This window comes from Lynx canadensis, chromosome C1 (genome assembly GCF_007474595.2).
Source record: "Lynx canadensis isolate LIC74 chromosome C1, mLynCan4.pri.v2, whole genome shotgun sequence".
NCBI classification, from domain to species: Eukaryota; Metazoa; Chordata; class Mammalia; order Carnivora; family Felidae; genus Lynx; species Lynx canadensis.
Genome location: NC_044310.1, coordinates 123,880,917 through 123,900,567, shown reverse-complemented (window position 1 = coordinate 123,900,567; position 19,651 = coordinate 123,880,917). Strand labels below are relative to the sequence as shown.

General features: G+C 38.4%; 1 protein-coding gene across 1 annotated transcript in view; it reads left to right on the top strand.

Moving 5' to 3' along the window:
* The window catches only part of NCKAP5 (NCK associated protein 5), a 579,104-nt gene that overhangs the window by 288,511 nt on the left and 270,942 nt on the right, over window positions 1-19,651 (top strand). The gene's annotated exons all lie outside the window — the stretch shown is intronic.

Genomic DNA, 19,651 nt, shown 5'->3' with positions numbered 1-19,651 from the left:
ATCAAATTATCTTATATGAGAGGAGAAATAACTTTCCCTCTACCTTTCTTTAATAAAGTTATTGCAATAAAAAATTAATAAGAAAAAAATGAATGGGAGTTTATTAACATGTACACCTTGTATCTACATGGGAGATATCCAGGGAAAATGAGTAACTTGAAGAGACAGCTTTAGAATTCGGGATTGAATGTCATTCCACTAGGGAAAAGGCAGGAGAGATGTTGGAGTCTTAGGGGAGGGCAAACGGTTTTTAGGAAGTGAAGGAACACTTAGAAGAATAGACAGGAGGTATGATAGTGTGACAAAATTGGTCTAGGGGTGGTGTGGACTTCTAGTCTCCTACCCTTCAATGAGAGTCCTTCTCTGGCTGATGAGATTCACACACAGGGAACTGATGGCAGTTGAGTTGCTTCTGGAAGATCTGTCTTTAGGCAGATAAGGGGAGTTCACAGAAAACCTCTTCCTAAATTTGCCACTTTTCAGGTGCCTATAGCTGAGAATAATCAATATGCCAAAGTGGTGTATTTTGGGGTGGCACACCTGAGTTCCTACACTTATATATTGCAATGGTGCATTCTCCTATCCTACCTTTTACTATCAATGAATGTTTGCTTCAGAATAATCTGGTAAACTACTCACAGTGAGTTGAAATAATAAAAATAAATGAGAGCTGCAACATATTGAGTGCCTTCTGTATAACAGGCATTCAACTATGTGATTTCCTTATATGATTTCCACTCTAAATTGCCAGTCAATGAAGTATCCCTATTTTATACGTGATAAAAAGGAGGTTAAGCAGATTCCATAAAATTATACTGTACAGTAGAAAAGTAGAAGAAATAAGATCACACCTAAGGTTTATCTTCACTCCTATGGCTAGGCCTTTTTCCTTCATTAATATGTTTTCCTTCCAAGAGTCTTTGCATTTTAATAGACAATAATTTAAGGTAAATAAATGAACTTTTCATGGGTGACTTTTAAAAATCAACCAGGCTAGAGGGTTGGAAGCATTTGAGGCACCCTCCACTCCTCACAATTTGCAGGCTCACTCTTTGGCATTGCATAATGCCAACCATGAGCTTGTTTCTTTTGAAGATAAAATTTCCCTTCAGTTTCTATAGATGAAGATTTGTGCTCTTCCTGACTCTGAATACCCACAACAAAAGCAAACTGGAAAAGAGCCTTCAGAGTCTGTCTTTCAGGGGCTGTTGCTAATTGTTCTCAATCCCAGAGCAAATGATAACACACGCCCATTGAGAACGTGAGCAAGAGGAGCACTTGTGTACAGTTTTCAGTGCTTGCAATCCTTTAAAACTCTTGTCATCTTCACATCCTGTATAAGAGGTGAGGATACCGAGACACTGAGGTATTACATCTAGTAGAAGTAAAACCTTGGCTTTCTGGAACCAGGGATAGTAATACTAACCATTTTGCTCTTTGGCCTCTTCCTTGTGATCCTTATGCAAATAATGTGTTGTCTCTTGAGGAAGTTAACACCTTAGTAGCCAGCATGCAGACAGTCTGATGATGCTTGACTCAAAAACAAGACTAAAACAGGACAGCATGTGCCCACAAGACCTCAGGCTTCTTCTATGTGGTTTCCTAAGGCAACTTGATTGGTAAGCCATTGCACAAGTGGGGGTACCCTGTGTTCTCCCAGGTGACATGGGTGGGATGAAGAGTCAGATGGCCACATTCTACCTTGCCTGGGATATCAGCAGGACACACACCTAGACCGCTGCAGGGAACACTGGAAGACAAGATATGAGTGATGGAATAGTGAATAGTGTTACTGACAACAACCGCTTGAGGAATTGTTGGTTGAAAAACCAGCAAGATCTGAAAGGTCGAAGAGAAAATCCTAGGAAGTTTGGACTTGAGTCAGAGGACTCAGAAAGGTTTGAAAAGACTCTCCCTTACCCTTTCTCACCTGCCATTAAGAGCTTAGATTTGCTGCTCTTTCATTTTTTACCATCTTGGATGAGCCCAAGAAATTAAATGGTAGGTGAGAAGTAGTACCCATCATAAAGGATGATTTTGATTGTAAAGCTGAAGCTTCATAGTTGTGGAGCCTCCACTGCAGTCCAGAAAGCCTTTTTCAGTGTTACTGCTCCCATGTGTGGAGAAGAGGGCAGGAAGGAGGGAGAAACTTGCCCCAAAAAAAGTCCTGAAGCATAAGGATTTGTCAGTGAAATGAGTCTATGGTCTAGTAAAATGGAGAAGATTTGAACTGTTAGAAAAGATTTTTCTTCAGAATCTGCAGGCAAGAATGCTGTGGCTTTCTCTGGTCATTACTAATTGGGCACCTTCAGCTATGTTTCCATTCCAAAAAAAGGGGTGGGGGCATTACTGGGGTTTTAATAATGGTAATCATGGCATATTTCACATTTTGAAGTTTGAATAATTCACCTGAACTTAACTGCAAAATGAAATACTGTGTTTGTGCATCGCCCTCTGGTTCTACATTAGGAAAAGAAAAGTATATGACACTTCCAAATCCTCACCCTGCTTTGGTTTTAGGAATTTCCATAATGAATCTGAATACCCAGAGGTTTCCCAAAGAATGTGAAATGCCAGAAGAATACTCAAATGCCTTGAAGGTGGTAAGGATTAATTTAATGGGAAATGATTGCCTTCAGAAAACATGGGGAGGAAAAAAATAATATAAATAGGTGTTGACATCAGACATTAGCAAATGGTTTTATATAGGCAGAGCAGTATTGTCTTAGCACTTTGTTAATAAAAATTCTCCAGACATTGTTCATATTATGTTTGTCAGGAAATGATCATATAAATAAAAATAGAAGATTGGTGTGGAAAGAATATAAATATTGAACACATTTCACACTGCATATCAATCAGTTAACAATGGGGTAGTTTCCTTGCCCTTTGTCATTATTCAATGCAAATTTATGAAATGGAAAAGACATTATAAATTTGTTATGTCATTCAATTACATATTAAAAGGTGTTTTCATTTGAGTTGCAATCCATAAATATTGCATTACTGTATCTTCTAGTCTTCTGTCAAAATACATTTTCCTCATTAGGCAAGCAGATGCCTTGTCTGTGAAGTTAATCACCTTGGATATGGCCATCAGTTCTGTTCTTTCATCCAGATTCAGCTCTCTTTTCCTGAACCTTTCAGACACATACTTCTAAAAAATATAATAAAATCCTTTCTTATACTGAGTGTTGTTAGCAACATGTCCAGACTTGGAAAACCTCCTCTTATTATGATTCATTTTGGATAGCAATTAGACCACATTTTATTATATAGCATTAAGACTATTTAATTAAGGATTCCTAAAGACTAGTTTCTTTGTATTATATTATACTTAGACAAAGAACATGCCAAACCTCCAGGGAAGGCTGCTAAATTATTTCTTAATACAGAAGGCCTGTAAAGATTTGTTTCCATCAGATTTTTGGTGAAATGCACCATCTGTTCAGCTAAAGAGCTTCAATTACCAGAGCAGGTAGAAATAGGACCTTCTTTGTTTTCATCAGCTTTTTGTGTCCATCTGACTGTATTTCCAACTTTCCCAAATCTATTATAAATCATCAAATTTCATGTGATAGTGACTCTCTTACATCCCACATACCAAGCTGTCTTGTATATGGGCCTGGGCTTGAGGTAATTGACATCAATCTGGTCACTGGACAGTTGCTTTTAGTTTATCTGGTTTTATTGTTTGGCATGGGGCCACTGCTTTCCTCTCATGTGGATTTTTCTAAATTCAAGAGAAAATTTTGTTCTCTTACTTTTTCCTTTCTTTCACCTAACTTTCTTCCCCATTTCTTTGTTTGGTCCTGTCGCTGAGCCAAACCAAACACTTACAGTGACCCAAATATTCCAGGCTCTTTTGTGCCTTTGTACACACTGTTCCCTCTTTTTGGGTATGCTTTCCTCAAGGTTTTCCATTGGCTAATCCTCCTTTACCTTTTAGGCTTCACCCAAACAGTATCAGTTTTTTAAAATTTCTCTCTGAAGTAACTAACTCACACACTGCTGGTGTCTTCCCTCTTTATATTCTGCTCTCTGAAGGTATGCAACCTGTGCCATTGTTTATGTTGACACACTCTGTGTGCCCCTGTGGAACAGTAGTAAGTTCCTTTTGAGTAGAGACTGAGTCTTTTATCTTGTTGTTTGTACTCTGCAATGTTAAGGCCCAGTAATTACTGGGAGGAAGGAAGGAAGGAAGGAAGGAAGGAAGGAAGGAAGGAAGGAAGGAAGGAAGGATAGAAGGAAGGGAAGAAGGAAGGGAGGAAGGAAGGAAGGGAGGAAGGAAAGAAGGAAGGGAAGAAGGAAGGAAGGAAGGAAGGAAGGAAGGAAGGAAGGAAGGACGGACTGTGTTTGGATGGAAATAAAAGAGAGCTCCTTGCTCTTGGAAATGAAGTATATTAGACATGCTTACTGTCCTATCAGAACTTTACAATTTTATTGGGAAGTTTAAACATGTATGTGGAGTTATGGGAGGAAGCAATATATGCTAAGTCCAACATAGAAGGGAAAAAAGATAAATGGCTATAGAGAAATACAATAAACAGATCAAAGCCCCAGTAGACAAGGAATGGTTTTAAGAGGAGGTGACATTTGAATTCTTTCTTGAGTTTCATTTCTCTTCATTCTTTTTCCTAGTATCACCAGGAGGGCAAAAGAAACAAAAATCCCTCTGGAGAAAAAAATAGTTAACTTTTTAATATTGTCAAAAGTAGCAACTCTAGAATAATCTTCCCTGTTTCAAATTCTTCCACTGTTTAGTAGCTATGTGACCTTGGGCAAGTTACTTAGGCACTTCAAACAGCAGTTTTTTATTTCATCAAATGGTGATTAAAACTGAGTTACCATAAGAAATTAGAGAAAGAAAGAGAGAGAGAGAGAGAGAGAGAGAGAGAGAGAGAAATAATTTAGGTAACATTCTTACCATGATGGATGGTATATAGTAAGTGCTCAATACGTATTTGCTATTATTATTGCTGTCATTATTAAAGCCCTTTCCCATGAGATGTATCTATTTTTAAGTACATTTGTTTATTGTGCCTTACTACATAAAGCAAACACGGTTGTGAAAGTAACTATGCAACAAAATCCTTTTAATGTATTTATTAGATTGAACCATATAAAACTCATTTTATAGATGAAAAATGGTTAAATATCAGCAGTTTCATACGGTTCAAATTAATATATATGTATTTACACATTTAGAATCTTAGTTCTTGTCTATAAAGCAGAAAGTCTTGAAATGGAAAAATTATACATGAGAAAGTTTATATTCTCATGATCCACTAATTTCAAGCAATACTCAAAATGAAACTATAGTTTGCCAAAGAGATTTGTGAGGTTCACTGGATACATTAAATATTGAATAGGTAAGGCTTCAAATGTGGTAAGACCTTCATACCCAGATCTTATTTTCTAGTCTGGATCACAAACATGGTAAATGAACTGAGTCTCATGTTTTCTTGGTTTTCACAATTGTCCAAACCAGAGATTTAAGCCCAGTGTAGAGAACATAGTTCAAATAAAAGTTATGTGGCACCCATAATATGCCACAGAGACAGCACACCTGTTGAGATGCAAAAATTGGAATGGTCTCATGAGCTATATAGATTAGGTTCAGTATGTTGCAGGAATACATTTGGATATGGGGATTTTCAGTGATATTTGAACTGATTCTTTAATAAGGATTTGAAGAGCCTCACTAGGGGTAGTGGGAAATTGCATTCTAGAAGGGAATATAATAAGAAGTAGGTTCAGAGGCTGGAAAGCAAAGAGTATACTGCAAGCATAATTCCACATAGCCATGAATGACTGTGCATATGGAATATGAGGAGGAAAAGGGGGAAATAAGGCCATGGGAAGAAGGAAATATTGCAGATGCCTTGGTTCATGTTCACTCATTGCCCTGTAGGCAGCAAGGATGAGTCTTAGTAAGGTTTTCAACTAAATTCTTGAAACAGTAAGAATGATTGTTTGAAGAAGATTGACCTAATGCAGGTGGGGACCGTGAAGTAACTAACTAGGTAGGAGAACTAGGTAGACCACTTATAGAGAAGTTTAAGAAAAGGAAATGGAGCCTGGTCTAGGTAGGGACAGGACATGGGTCAAGAAAAGAGGAGGGCATCGAAGGGGAGCAATTGGGAACCCTTGGGAAGTGGTAGGAAGGAGGAGACAGTTGAAAAGAGGCTGCAAACCTTTCATTCCAAGTGATGGGTGATGATGATGAGTATCAGTCAGGAAAAGAGACATGACGGTCTACTTGCAGCACAGAGGGACTTAGCCCACATAAGCACATACCTGCAAAACAAATGCACATTTCAAGGAGCAGAAGTTGGGGGGCCTCTATGAGCGGCCAAGGTCAAGTTGGGCTTGTGGTCCAGCGTTGGGAGGTTGCTGCTGCTACCCAAGGTGGAGAAAGACTGTGAGCTGCTGCCAGTGGTGCAGCAGCTGTGTGGCCATGAGAAAGGTGACAGGGAGTACAGAGTCCCGCCACCTGGGGCAAACTCACAGGGTCTGCACCAGTGTTGGCAGGGGAGAAAAAGCATATGCCTCCTTTTAGCTTCCAGAATATCATCAGTGCACCTCATTCACAAAACCTGAAAGCTGGCAGTAGAGTCTGAGAAGATGCAGTTCCCAGGCTTCGTGCTTAACCAACAGGGAAAGCATAAGAGAGGCTGGCAAGACTGCCCGGGTCCCAGTGGAGAAGACAAGATAGGGTAGAGTGTCTAGGGAGGATATGCTAACTGGCACATGTGCATTAGGTTATGGTGAACCATTGACTTGAGCACGTCTGATGGGCTATTGAAAAGCCAGATGTAGGCTTGGAGATTTAGATTTGGAAATCTGAAGCAAAATAGGTATAGATGAGCTTGGAGAGAAAGACAGACACAGAGAGAGCTAGCCGAGAGAGGGAGAATGACACCCTGGCCAGGAGATGTGGCCATTTTTGGTGATGGAAGAGGGAGATGTCCGTAGGAAGCAGAGAAGTGTTCAAATAGGAAGGGAGGGCATGTAGTCAGGAAAGCAACAGAGAGGGAAACTTGGAGAAGGAAGAGGTGGCCAATGTAGGTAAATGGCTTAACCCAAAAGACTTTGAAAAGGTTATTGAATGTGGTGATTTCAGGTCTACTGATGATAAGAAACCACTCTAGTCATGGTGGTTAGAACAAAAGTCAGATTAAAAGTAGTTGTTGAGATGGATTTGGTGGGGGAAATGTGAAAGCAGAACATATAAACTACTGGCGGTAGGGGGTAGAGAGACAAGAGGGATGGATAAATTGCAAAAGGAGAGTGGGGAGAAAAGAAGTTTCCACTAGGATAAAGTTTATGTTAACTTATTTGACATTTGATGAAAACAGAAACTCATGGAAAGAACAAAAAAGCTGCCAAAACGGCAGGTTGAGAGCAAAGGTCCAGAAGATGTGGGGAAGAACAGAATCCAGGGTTCCAGTAGTAGCCATGGAAGAGAGGGTTCAGAAGCTTCCACGTCTGTCAGTATTCTAATTGGCATTGCCATTGAGATGATCATGAACATAATGAATTCCCCTAGAGAGTATGATGTCCAAGCAAGGACACCAGCAACGTTTTTCATAGAGTGATAATCAGCCACTCCATCTATATAGAAAATCTGGAAATAAGCACCACCAAAAACCCTACCAGTCAATGTGGATGCAAATTTCCTATTCGGTATTGATGTGCTCCCTGCCTCAGTAGCTATCCTCATTAACTGTTGCGTGATAATGACAACTTCTGTTGCAGGCTGTGGTTGCAGGCCACACTCAAACATAAAAAGAATGTTGACATTTGATTTATACAACTTTACTAATCAATTTCTTGGCTGGAGAAAAACTGCAATATCATTTTAGAGCCCCTATTATAGCCTAACAAGAGAGAGATAATTAAGTCCTAAGGGACTCATGTTGTAGCCGGGTATTGCAGAAGGGGCCCTTTCCTCCTTCTTCCCAAGCTGGGAGAAATCTCTGCATCTTCACAATTAAGCCTGCTTCTCTTCTTTGTCTGGGGGAGGCAAGATCCTCGGAAGAAAGGCAGATGTGCTGCTTATTACTTGGTTTTTGACATTCGTTTAGTGTAGGTTTTTAGTCTTTGTCAAAATGACAATAAACGCATGGATTGACAGGAAGCAGAGGGCTGCAGAGTTTCTTTTGTCTATATGCAGGGAGCAGGAAAAGGACTTTTGACCATAGATTGAACATTTCAAGGCAGCACAGCTTTAAGATACAAAGTAGTTAACACTGTGTATATCTATGCATGGTGTCATGGTATTTTCCAGTAGTTTAATCAACATAGTACACAGTTAATCCTTGAAGAACAGGGGTTTGAACTGCATGGGTCCACTCACACATGGGTTAATTTCCATACAGTACTGTAACTTTCTTCCTTGTGATTTTCTTAATAACATTCTTTTCTCTAGCTTACTTTAAGAATACAGTACAGAACACATACAACATACAAAATATGTGTTGACTTTTTTTTGTTATTGGTAAGGCTTGTGGTCAACAGCAGGCTATTAGTAGTTAAATTATGCAGGATCAAAAGCTGTATGTGTATTCTCCACTACATTGGAGGGTCGGTGCCCCTAGATGTGTTGCTCAAAGGTGAACTGTATTACCGCTCATCAATTATATTTCAAAAATCTTATCACTTGGCAGATTTTGAGTATCTTTGCTTAGTTTACTTTTTTTCTTTTACAATAAATCTGAAAATTGTGCTTCTTTCTCTGGTGATTTTACTTATCAAAGTAAATTTATTTTTTGAAGTTAGTGTCATTACATAGGTTCTCTGCCCTTTCCTCCCAACTAACCTTGCTTTCATTTTGTAGCATTGAAAATTCAAGGACAAATGGATACTATTTTAGCCCAAAGTCATTGTATTTTTCAACATCCATTTTATTGTGCAGGAATGTGCGATAATAGTGCTATATAAAAACTTGTATTCCATGATAAGAAACATTTGAAAACAATTGACTTTTATTTAATGTCAACCTCGTGGTTGGGGAATTTTGCAGTTATTGGTATAAGTTTTATTAGAGCAGTTTTTTTTTTCTTAGCAAAAGATATTCTGATGTGGTTATTCTTTATTTTCTCATAGACATCAAGGGCCAAGAAGGGCATACTCTAAATACTGGGGAAAACCTAAACATCCTAAATTGTTGGGAAAAATACACATGTACAGGGAACATAAGGAGACAAATGCTCAAATTATGAATGTGTGCCCATTGGGGGAGCATTACCTAGAGGTCCTGGTTGACATTATGTGAAGGGCAGTTATTAAGCTCCTATTAATCAATGAACATAACTTTAAATGTATGTAATTCAGTTGGAAGAGCCTTAACTGATTTGTATTAGCAATGATTTAAAATGCTTTGCATTTTTAAAATTCATTTTTTTATTTACTTTGAGAGAGTGTGTGCACACACGAGCTAGGGAGGGGCAGAAAGAGAGAGAGAGAGAGAGAGAGAGAGAGAGAGAGAGAGAGAATTCCAAGCAGACTCCATGCTGTCAACACAGAGCCCAATATGAGACTCAATCTCATGAAACATGGGATCGTGACCTGAGCCAAAATCAGAAGTTGGACGCTTAACTGACTGAGCCACCCACATGCTCCTAAAATGCTTTGCATTTGATTAAAATGCCAACACTTGTACAAAACTAAAATGGAATACCCTTATTTTCAGTAGACATATAGACTAGTATGCATGCACTGAATTATATTTCTCATTAAGAGAACTCACAATACGCAATTTAAAAATTGCAAACAAAAGCGGTAGTTACATTTGAAAATCCCTTCTCCATCAAGCCAAATCCTGCTCCTTTGCCAAAGTGTAGCATGGATCAGTACCTTAAGAGAGGTAGCCTCTTATATCTCTAAACCTCCCTAGCATTTTCTTCTGGCACTGATGCTGCTGTAGGGTAATTGTTGGCCTGCCTATCTCCCACACTTGGCAGTTTTTCTTTATTTGAGTTTCTAGTAATAGCACAAAGCACACAGTAAACATGATTATCAAATAAAGGAACAGATAAATGAATGAATGAGTGATTGAATAAATGAATGAGTATTCATATCACAAGTGTTATTTTTAAGTTTTCTGCATTTGGAATTAAAATTAGATTCATCTAAATATACTTTTCCCTTTATTTTTCAACATTGTATATACCCCAAATGAAGTAACTCCACAGTTTAGGGAAGTTCCACTTACCCAGGATCAACTGGTACTCCACTACGTGATTTGGGTAACAGAAGACATGGGATACACACTGGAGCCTTTAACATGCTAACAAATTAGTTGTAAAACTAAGAAACCTGGACATGAAATTGTTTTAATGATATTTAACAGTGCCAGCTAGTATATGAGTAAGTGTTTTGGGGAGGACATGAGAGTAAGACATAGATTCTCATAGGTTAATGTGAAAGGACATGCTTGTAAAAGGTACAGATTCCTGGCTTCCACTCCCAGAGATTCTGATTTACTAGGTCTCAGTTGGACCTGGTAATCTGAACTGCTAATGAGAACCTTTGGTGATTTTCTGCAGAGTGTTCCAGCAAAAATATTTTTCAGTGGACTAAGGAGAGACTTCTATGGGCTAGAGTTGTCAGGGAAAAAGGAGGTGAGACTTAGACTGGAGCCTGAAAGATGCTTGGATAGGCAAGGAGGGGAAGGAGGGAATCCTTTTCTTATGGTAATTGACAGAAATGTCTCTATCCAAATAAGAGATGATTATGATGATTGACAAAATGCATTTTTGTGATATCCCACAATTTATGGGAAATAATATGGATGGCATATTACTCTGATGCTTCCTTTTTTCTTTTTTTTAAAATCTAACATAGAAGCAGACTTTAAATTGACTTCTTTTCCCCAGTTTTCACTTTTACTGGTTAAATCTTGACACATTTCTACACTTCAGAGTTTCTAAGGATCAAGCATGCCTGTTACTGCCATATCGTGGATGGTGATGATATTTTAAACAAGGACTATTGGATGAGCAGTAGTAAAACATTAGATATCTCCCTCCACTGACACCACTGAGAAAGTATGTCTTTCATTTTCATTGCCAGTAAAATTTGGAAGGTTACAAAAGTTTTGTGGCAGTGCAGGCTGTTTTTCCATGTTGACAGATATTTACTATAAAATAAGCTGCATCAAAAACATGACTATCCACTGTCACAGTGAAGCTTAATAGTGTGTTCTTCAAAGCAAGGCAGACTTTGAAGGTGTTTGTTTGAAGATTCTTCGATCAGAGGGAACACGTTTGTGAACAGTTCAGAAGGCTCAGAGAGACTAATTGCATAGGCTGGCAATCAATTTGGCATGAATGAAAGAAGGGTGACAATCAATATCTAGCTGGGAAGTGAGAGAAGTTTCAGCAGCGACAGCTCAGTTGCCCAGCAGAGGGAGATAAGTAATACCCAATAAGAAAGGGCCAAGAAGACCAGTGCTTCTTGCCTTTCTTGTATTTGGACACTGAGTCACCTAGAAACAACTTTGTGTAGTTACACAGGCAGAGTAGACAGTCACTGAGACATAGTTCCATATATGTCTTCAGTTCTGAAAATACAAGTATGGAAACCATCATGTTAGCACCAATAACTGGCTCTCTTCTCCTTGCTGGGTTCTCACAAAACTAAATTTATCACCAGCCCTAGCAGTTATTTGGTCCATGTGACTAGTTCTGGCCAATAGCCTTAAAACTGAAGTGAAGTTCTGGAATGAGGCAATAAAAATCCCTATAACATTCTCCAGTTTCTCTTTTCCCAGCAATGATGAAAGTTTCATGCTGAGAAGGTTAGAGAAGCCAGAATACTTAAGTTATTCCACTGACAGGGATCTAACCAGGACACTTTTTGCAATAAAAAGGGTGCTATTACTAATTATACCGGTATAATAGACATCAACTGGACTGTCCTGGGAAACCAGGACATAGAACCTCTCTACTCCAGGAGAATAGTTGACTGCTAAGGTGATCAGACCTTGGATCAATAAGAAATTTAGTTATTTTTTACTCAATGAGCTATTGGGGTTGTTTGTTATTAGAGCATAACCTACTGTATCATGACCAATACAGTAAGTTATTCTTCAAACCAGTTGTTGTCTGAAACTTGGAGAGAAGTGCTATATCTCTCTATACTTTTTGGAAAAAGGCAATAAAGGTGGGTGCCTCCATAAAGTATTAGCTTGATTGGCTGATAATCCCAAGGAGCCTGTTCTTTGCCTTTCTAATACCACTGCCGAAGGATCTCTATTTCAAAGGGCCTTGACTTCTAAAAGAACTATCTTTATAAACCACAATGAAAACAAGTGCCAATTTATATAGCATTTTATATTTTGTTTCATTGAATCCTCCTAACATCTCTCTGAGGTAAGTAGAGCTGGCATGAAATATCCATTTTGCAAATAAGGAAACTGAGGCTTAGAAAATGTGATTTTTCTGGGGCGCCTGGGTGACTCATTCAGTTGAGCATCCAACTCTTGATTTCAACTCAGTTCATGATCCCAAGGTTGTGGGATTGAGGCCCATGTCAGACCCCATACTGAGCACAGTGCCTGCTTAGGATTCTTTCTCTCTTTCTCTCTCCCTCTTCCTCTCTCTCCCACTTCCTCTCTCTTTCTCTCTCTCTCTCTCAGAAAGAAAGAAAGAAAGAAAGAAAGAAAGAAAGAAAGAAAGAAAGAAAAGAAAAGAAAGAGAAAGGGAAAGTTATTTGTCCTAAGTTATATTGCTGATAAGAATATCTACCCCCACACCCATTTTTGCCACTTTAGGGAGTGCCAGGGACTGAGATATACTGACTATATTGTGGCCACAGGAGTTGAGGTTGGGAGAGGATTTGATAACACCACTTCTCTGGATGTGCTATGGTTTTGCCCTATCTACTTGCTTAAGAGAAACCACTCTGAAATATCGTGGATCAAACGCCACAAGAACTATGTGATTTAAATAGCAGGCCCAGTGAAAATGCCCTATGGACATTCATGAGGATACAGAAGCCAGTTTTATGGATTCATAATGCACTCCTTTGCCAAAATTATACTTTTATTTTTCCAGAAAATTTAATGCTATAGTTCAATCCCAAATAGGGCCAACTGGATTTTCCTGATCTTCTCCTACATACCGAAAAAAAAAAAAAGTCACAGATTAGCACCTTTTACTTACTGTGCCTTGTACATTATTAAAATCCGGTGTCACTGTTGATTTAACCTCCCTAAGCTTTAATGACTTAACACTTGTCAAGGTCCCCCCCCCCCCAGATAAAAAGCCTTTAAGATATGGAAAATGAGAATCAATTTCAAGATGAGTTTGCCAATGAGAATCAAGTCCAATCATTTCATTCAAGTATTTAATTTGGGTCATATCCCAAACAGGTCTGAACTGTGAGAGAACAGAGTATCATATGTTTGATGTATTCTTTGGGGTTATAACTATCTGCTGAAGAGCCAATTACAACTATGGAGAAATGCATAACTTGTCTGAAGCATAGTGAACCTCATCTTGAGTTACACCATTATATTGCTATATTTAAAGTTTCAAAAGTTTAATAATGAATATTGAGAAAGAAATCTTGATTGTCCAGTTCACATTTTATTATTCCTTGACTAAGACAAAATTAGAAAATTCTCATTTTAAGAAATGGAAAAATGATGTTCCAAGTTGATACATGAGTTTTCTAGAACAGAATAGCCTCTAATTAAAATTCAGTAATTTTTCTTATGATATATTCAAGTATTTTTTATTATTCATATCAACATAGCTAAAAAGAATAAATAGTGAAGGCCAACAATAAATTGAACTGTCTGCTATCTTCAAAGTTCCCCTAACATTTGAATGCTGAACTATAAAGATCTATCCCTCAAGTAATACATTTATATTAAAAGTACTTATCTTGGCAATTCAAAGTGCTTTCTGAGCTGTATCAGACTCAAAGAACATTCCTGCTTTGGATTACTCGAGAAAATTTTAAAAAGAACTAAATCTGGGTTTGTTTATGAAACTTCATTATACAAGGATAGCTTTAGAAGTTTACTAACTTCTTGATCTCATGAGACTGGACATGGGTGGTTATATTGACTATTAATTATTTTGTATTAATAAGACATCATCATAATAATTAATAATTATTGCATTAATCAAAACCTCCACTCAATTAAGGGAAGTAACCCATTTTACAGACCTCTCAAGGATTCTTGGTACCTACCTTCAAAGTGTTAACCAGTGTTAACCATAGTGAAAGCTGGGGTGCTACACTTCTTTCTGGCACTCACACCCATGGGAGTCTCTCTCTTTTTCTCTCTGGATGAGTATGAACTCTACAGTCACATGAATCCATAAATGCAACTTTGTTTTGCCACCAGTGAGCAAAAACACTTGAGATTTGCCTGTTAACATTCAGGGGATTCCCTTCAACTCCATGTGGAAAATGGGGCTTCTCCCCTGAATGGCATCTCTGCTTCCCTGCCTTCTCCATGTCTGCCTCTCCCCATTCAGCAAGCTCCCAGTGCAGCATCAGCACAAGCCTGCCTAGGAGAAAATTTATGGTGCTTTCTGCTCACATACAGATGGCCCTGAAGAGAATATGATGCAGTAATTCAAATTGGACCAGCACCTTTCGATCTGTTTATGAATGGTGTTGCATCCCCACGAGTGAATTAGAGCACTGTGGTTTCTGGGCAACAGTATTATTCTTGCAAAATTTGTGCTGAATTAAAAATATATATCATCTAGGAAAGAAAGAAGAGATTCTGGCCCTCCGACATTTATCCAGAGTGAGCTTCAGTTTCTGTGAAGTTTTCAGTTATTTTCGCTGTAGATTTACTGTTCCTAACTATAGCAGTGGGGATCAGCAGAGACTAGGTTAAGAACATTAAAGTCACAGTGGACCTGGGGATTGTCCGTGCCTACATGCTTAGATATGCTAGCTTCTAAGTGAGGAAACTCTCATTTTCTGAGGAAACAAGTTGGTTCAGTTGGGCAGAACCCTATACTAAACCAGCAAAATTTCCACATGAATGGTTTCCTCTTGGAATTGAAAATTAGTAGGCTTTTCTTTCCACTCCTAAACTTGAAGAAAGCTTTGTACTGCAATTAAAATGGGGAGGTAAAATGGCTTGTTGATCAAAGCAATGGAAGTGGAATGAGAAAAAGAAATTGAAAGCAAGCGATATGGGAGGTCATGCAAAATATGTTTTTCATTTAGATAATTCTATCCTCTCTGCCCCAGAAGCAGAACACTGGACTGTCTGTGCAGAGGTTAGTCAGCCAGGAGTCTGATGGTGTTAAAGGATGTCCAGGCTGGGGACTGAATCTAGAACCCTGGCCTCATTAAGGTACAGTTCTAGCCATCTAAGCTAATTAGCTTAGCTTAGTTTAGCCTAACACTGACAGTAGACTGCACATTCAGTGTTACAGAAAGAGCAGGGAGTTATTTCTGAGAGATAGCTAGTTTGTTTTACTAATGACCAGGAACTGGACATTTTAGCCCCAAATGTCAGCGTAAGACTTACCCTCCAGTCTTGCTGGCTCCTCTCATTTGTCTACTTCTCTCTGACCACTCAGATTTACATATTGGTCTGTTTGCAAATCAAAAGGAGCCAAGGGATGGATGAGTGAAGAAACACTTAGATTCATTCATTTATTTAAAAAGAATTTATGGACTACCTATCCCGTAACAGTAGCTATGCTGAGTTGCTAGAGATAAAGTAAGCAACAAGGCAGAGCCACTGACCTCAAGAAACTCGGAGTTTGTTAATAAGGCAGAAATGAATGGATTATGACCTTGCAACCTCTCACATAAGAGACAGTGAGAGAATATTGAGTAATTTCGTTGTCTATTTCATTATTAATGTGTTATGTGATTAATCTGCAAGCACCCATTAAAATATTTCTTGAAATATGACTCAGTTCAGCTTTCAGTTGGAAGAGCCCCATCAGTTATCAGTTTGAGTTGGGGAGAGTGGCTTCTTGTTCTGCATTTATTTTGTTCTATTTCTGTCAAAAACTAACCTGTGCTAAACTGAATATCTGATCAGAGGAGTCACAAAAGAACATTTCAGTCTAATGTTCTGCTCAGTATCTAGCGCTTCATGAGGCAAAAACTCCTACATTTATACCTATGGTATCTGAAATACACTGTTGACAAATGAATTTAGTTTTTTTTCTCTGATGTGTGTAGAACTTAACTTTTTAAAAATAGTTCTCTTAATATACATTAAAGCTTAAAACATGTCAACAAATGCAGTTAAGGTCTATGTATTTTTCATTGACTGCCACTTGACCAGTATTTAGGAGAAGAAAGAACTTAGTCACAGATTAGACCCCCCCCCCCCAAAAAAAAATAAGAGAAAAGAGCTAAAAGACAATGATTAAGGATGATGCTAAGCCAATCAACAGTTTGTAAAAATAGAAAGAAAAGAAAAGAAAAAAAAGAAAATCTCTGCCCACATCTGGCCTGGGAAAAGAAACTGGCTTATTTTTAGCCACATTTGGAAAAACAGATAGTGGAAGTATTTTATGTAAAGGCTGGTAATGCACACCCTCACGCATCAGCTATCAAAATAATAGGATAAAGTAAAATACCATTGGACCTCAAATGACAATGAATGGTGCTTCACAATCTTTGATTTTCAGGAAAATGAAGAGAGATGTTTGCTAAATGAGAATTAAAAGAATGAAGATGTCATCAGGGAATAAATAATCGTATCTTCTCATCAGGTTCAAACTATTTTCTCTATGACCAGATTCATAAAGGTTATGAAAAGATGAGACAAGTTAATTTTTTACCAAAGGTTGGGATGGGTCCCTGCAACTCTGTTCCAAGATATGGCTTGGAAATGTAATTGGTTTCAATTAATCATGAAGTAGTGCCAGAAAATGATGTTCACAGTGTTACTGTGGGTCTTGGCTGCTTGAGAATCTAACAACTTCCTGCCTGCCTCTTTCTCTTTTCTTTTCTTTTTTCTCAACATAAAGCCAAGAAAAATGGGGGAAGGTGAATAGATGTTTTTCTTTTTGATCTAGCAACTTCTGTATGGAACTTTTAATTATACAGAAGAGATAATTCAGCAAGATATGCACTGACAGAGGTATATTTCAACTTATTAAAAGAAGACAAGATTTAATTTTAACTGAATCTAACAAACTTGAGACACATTTTAAACCAAATATTTATAAATGAATGAAATACGGATTGAAATAAGAAAGACCTGCAGCCTCTGTACTGAGGTAGAGAAAATAGACTGATATTTAGGATGCTGGGGGCCAGTCCCTGATCTATCATACACAAGCTGCCTGATCTTGAGCAACTCCTCACCATTATCATTACTTTTTTTGTTTATGATAGATTTGACAAACATCATGGAAAATCTGCTGCCATTTGAGAGATAATTTGTTTTTTTCATACAGTGAAATAGAATATTAGAAATTGGCTCTGATCACTTAATATTTCAGAATCTGTGCTTTCTTCACCCCTATTTCTTTTTCTTTTTCTTTTTCTTTTTTTTTTTTTTTTTGGTAAATAAATTCAGTTTGTCTCTTCTACAAGATCGTGAGCACTCTCAGAGCTTAAGGTCAGAAATGGTGTTTTTGCCTTTTTGGGCTCAACACCCGATAGATGTTCACCATGGTAACTCTTGATTAGAAGTTAAGACTCTTCTTCATTTAAAATCATTTCCTGTATGTAAATAAGATCTAGTGGAAAGTAGCCACTCTTTGATATTCAGGAAAAATGGCTTCATCCTAACCTACCCAGCTAGCTGTGATCCTGTCAGTTAGCCTTTAACCTTTCCGTGTCTCTGCTTCTCATCCACCACATAGATGTAGTGATCTTTTAAAAGTACATTGTAATGATTAGTAGATGAGAGTTCTTCAACAAGTTGAAAGTACTGTTTAATTTTATTGGTGTCAGGGGCGCCTGGGTGGCACAGTCGGTTAAGCATCCGACTTCAGCCAGGTCACGGTCTCGCGGTCTGTGAGTTCGAGCCCCGCGTCAGGCTCTGGGCTGATGGCTCGGAGCCTGGAGCCTGTTTCCGATTCTGTGTCTCCCTCTCTCTCTGCCCCTCCCCCGTTCATGCTCTGTCTCTCTCTGTCCCAAAAATAAATAAACGTTGAAAAAAAAAATTAAAAAAAAAATAATTTTATTGGTGTCATTAATAATGTAAGACTTGTGAAAATACAGGGAGCCAGACTTTGCTCTCCTGTTTGGATGCATAAAGAGATGGCTTATATAAATATAGTCACAAATCATTCTTTGAGCGCTCATAATCAATGTCCACTGTCTTCTAAAATTTTGAGTGGATCTTCATGGCATACCCTGTGAAGGCAGAATTTCTCCAATTATAACCTAGACTTGAACTGGCCCAGTTCATCTGAAGTTTCCTCACTCTGCCACTAAGTAGTTTTATGCCATATTAGAAAGTTTGGCATTTGGAACTGTACTCCTTTGTTTACTGTAATGGTCTTGCCACTTCATGAATTCAGTCGCCTCCTGGAGCCCTTAATTTGTCTTGCCAGAAGCTTTTAGTGAGAGAAAGAAGCTGGATGAGCCTGCTTTCCCTCAGGTCTTTTAAACTAGTATCATACTGAGTCACTGAAATACAGTCTTCAGGATGGGACTGATAGAAACAGCCAACTCAGGTTCTGGTCAAGAGAGCACTCACTGTGTTCAGAGCATCCTGCTCAGGTGTCTTCTCCTAAGAGTATGGTCCATGTATCCTCACAGATGGGCCCCAGAGACAAGGTCATCCAAACACAGTTTGAATATACATGATCAATGCCTGGCACAGAGTAACTACTTAATACTTTTTAAAAATGCATTAACAAAGGATTCATATAGCAACTGTCTACTGAGTACCCACTTTATCTGTAGTTGGGGGGAGACACATAAGAAATCTATGACATGGTTTTATACCAAATATTGTAATTAATTTCAGAAGAAAGAACATGCATATAATTTGAGCATTAAAGTGGGGAGTTTTTTTTTTTTATTTTTTTTTTCAACGTTTATTTATTTTTGGGACAGAGAGAGACAGAGCATGAACGGGGGAGGGGCAGAGAGATAGGGAGACACAGAATCGGAAGCAGGCTCCAGGCTCTGAGCCATCAGCCCAGAGCCTGACGCGGGGCTCGAACTCACGGACCGCGAGATCGTGACCTGGCTGAAGTCGGATGCTTAACCGACTGCGCCACCCAGGCGCCCCAAGTGGGGAGTTTTTAAATGATAGAATGAGTGATGTAAAGCATAAGGCTGTAAAAATTCAAGGAAATGTGGAGGGAGGCCGTGAAGATGTTTCTTTGGTAGTGAAATTGAAGCAGATTTTGAAAGATGGATGGAAATGAGAAGATGCAGTGTTTGCCATTTCAAGGAGTAACAACATGAGACAGTGTCTCAAAGTGGAAATGGAAATGTGTTGTTGTTTTTTTTACTGTTTACTTTTGGGTAATGGGGAATGGGTATTGGAAGTAGGAATGTAAGACAATATAGGATTATAACATACAATATATGTCACATTAGAACCCATAGAAATACTAATTAATGTGCACTAGGCTGTATGTGTAGATGTTTATTATTTGAAAGAATAAAAAATCTGAAGTAATTTAAGTTCCATCAGTAGAGGAATGGTTAAATAATGTATGGTGCATTC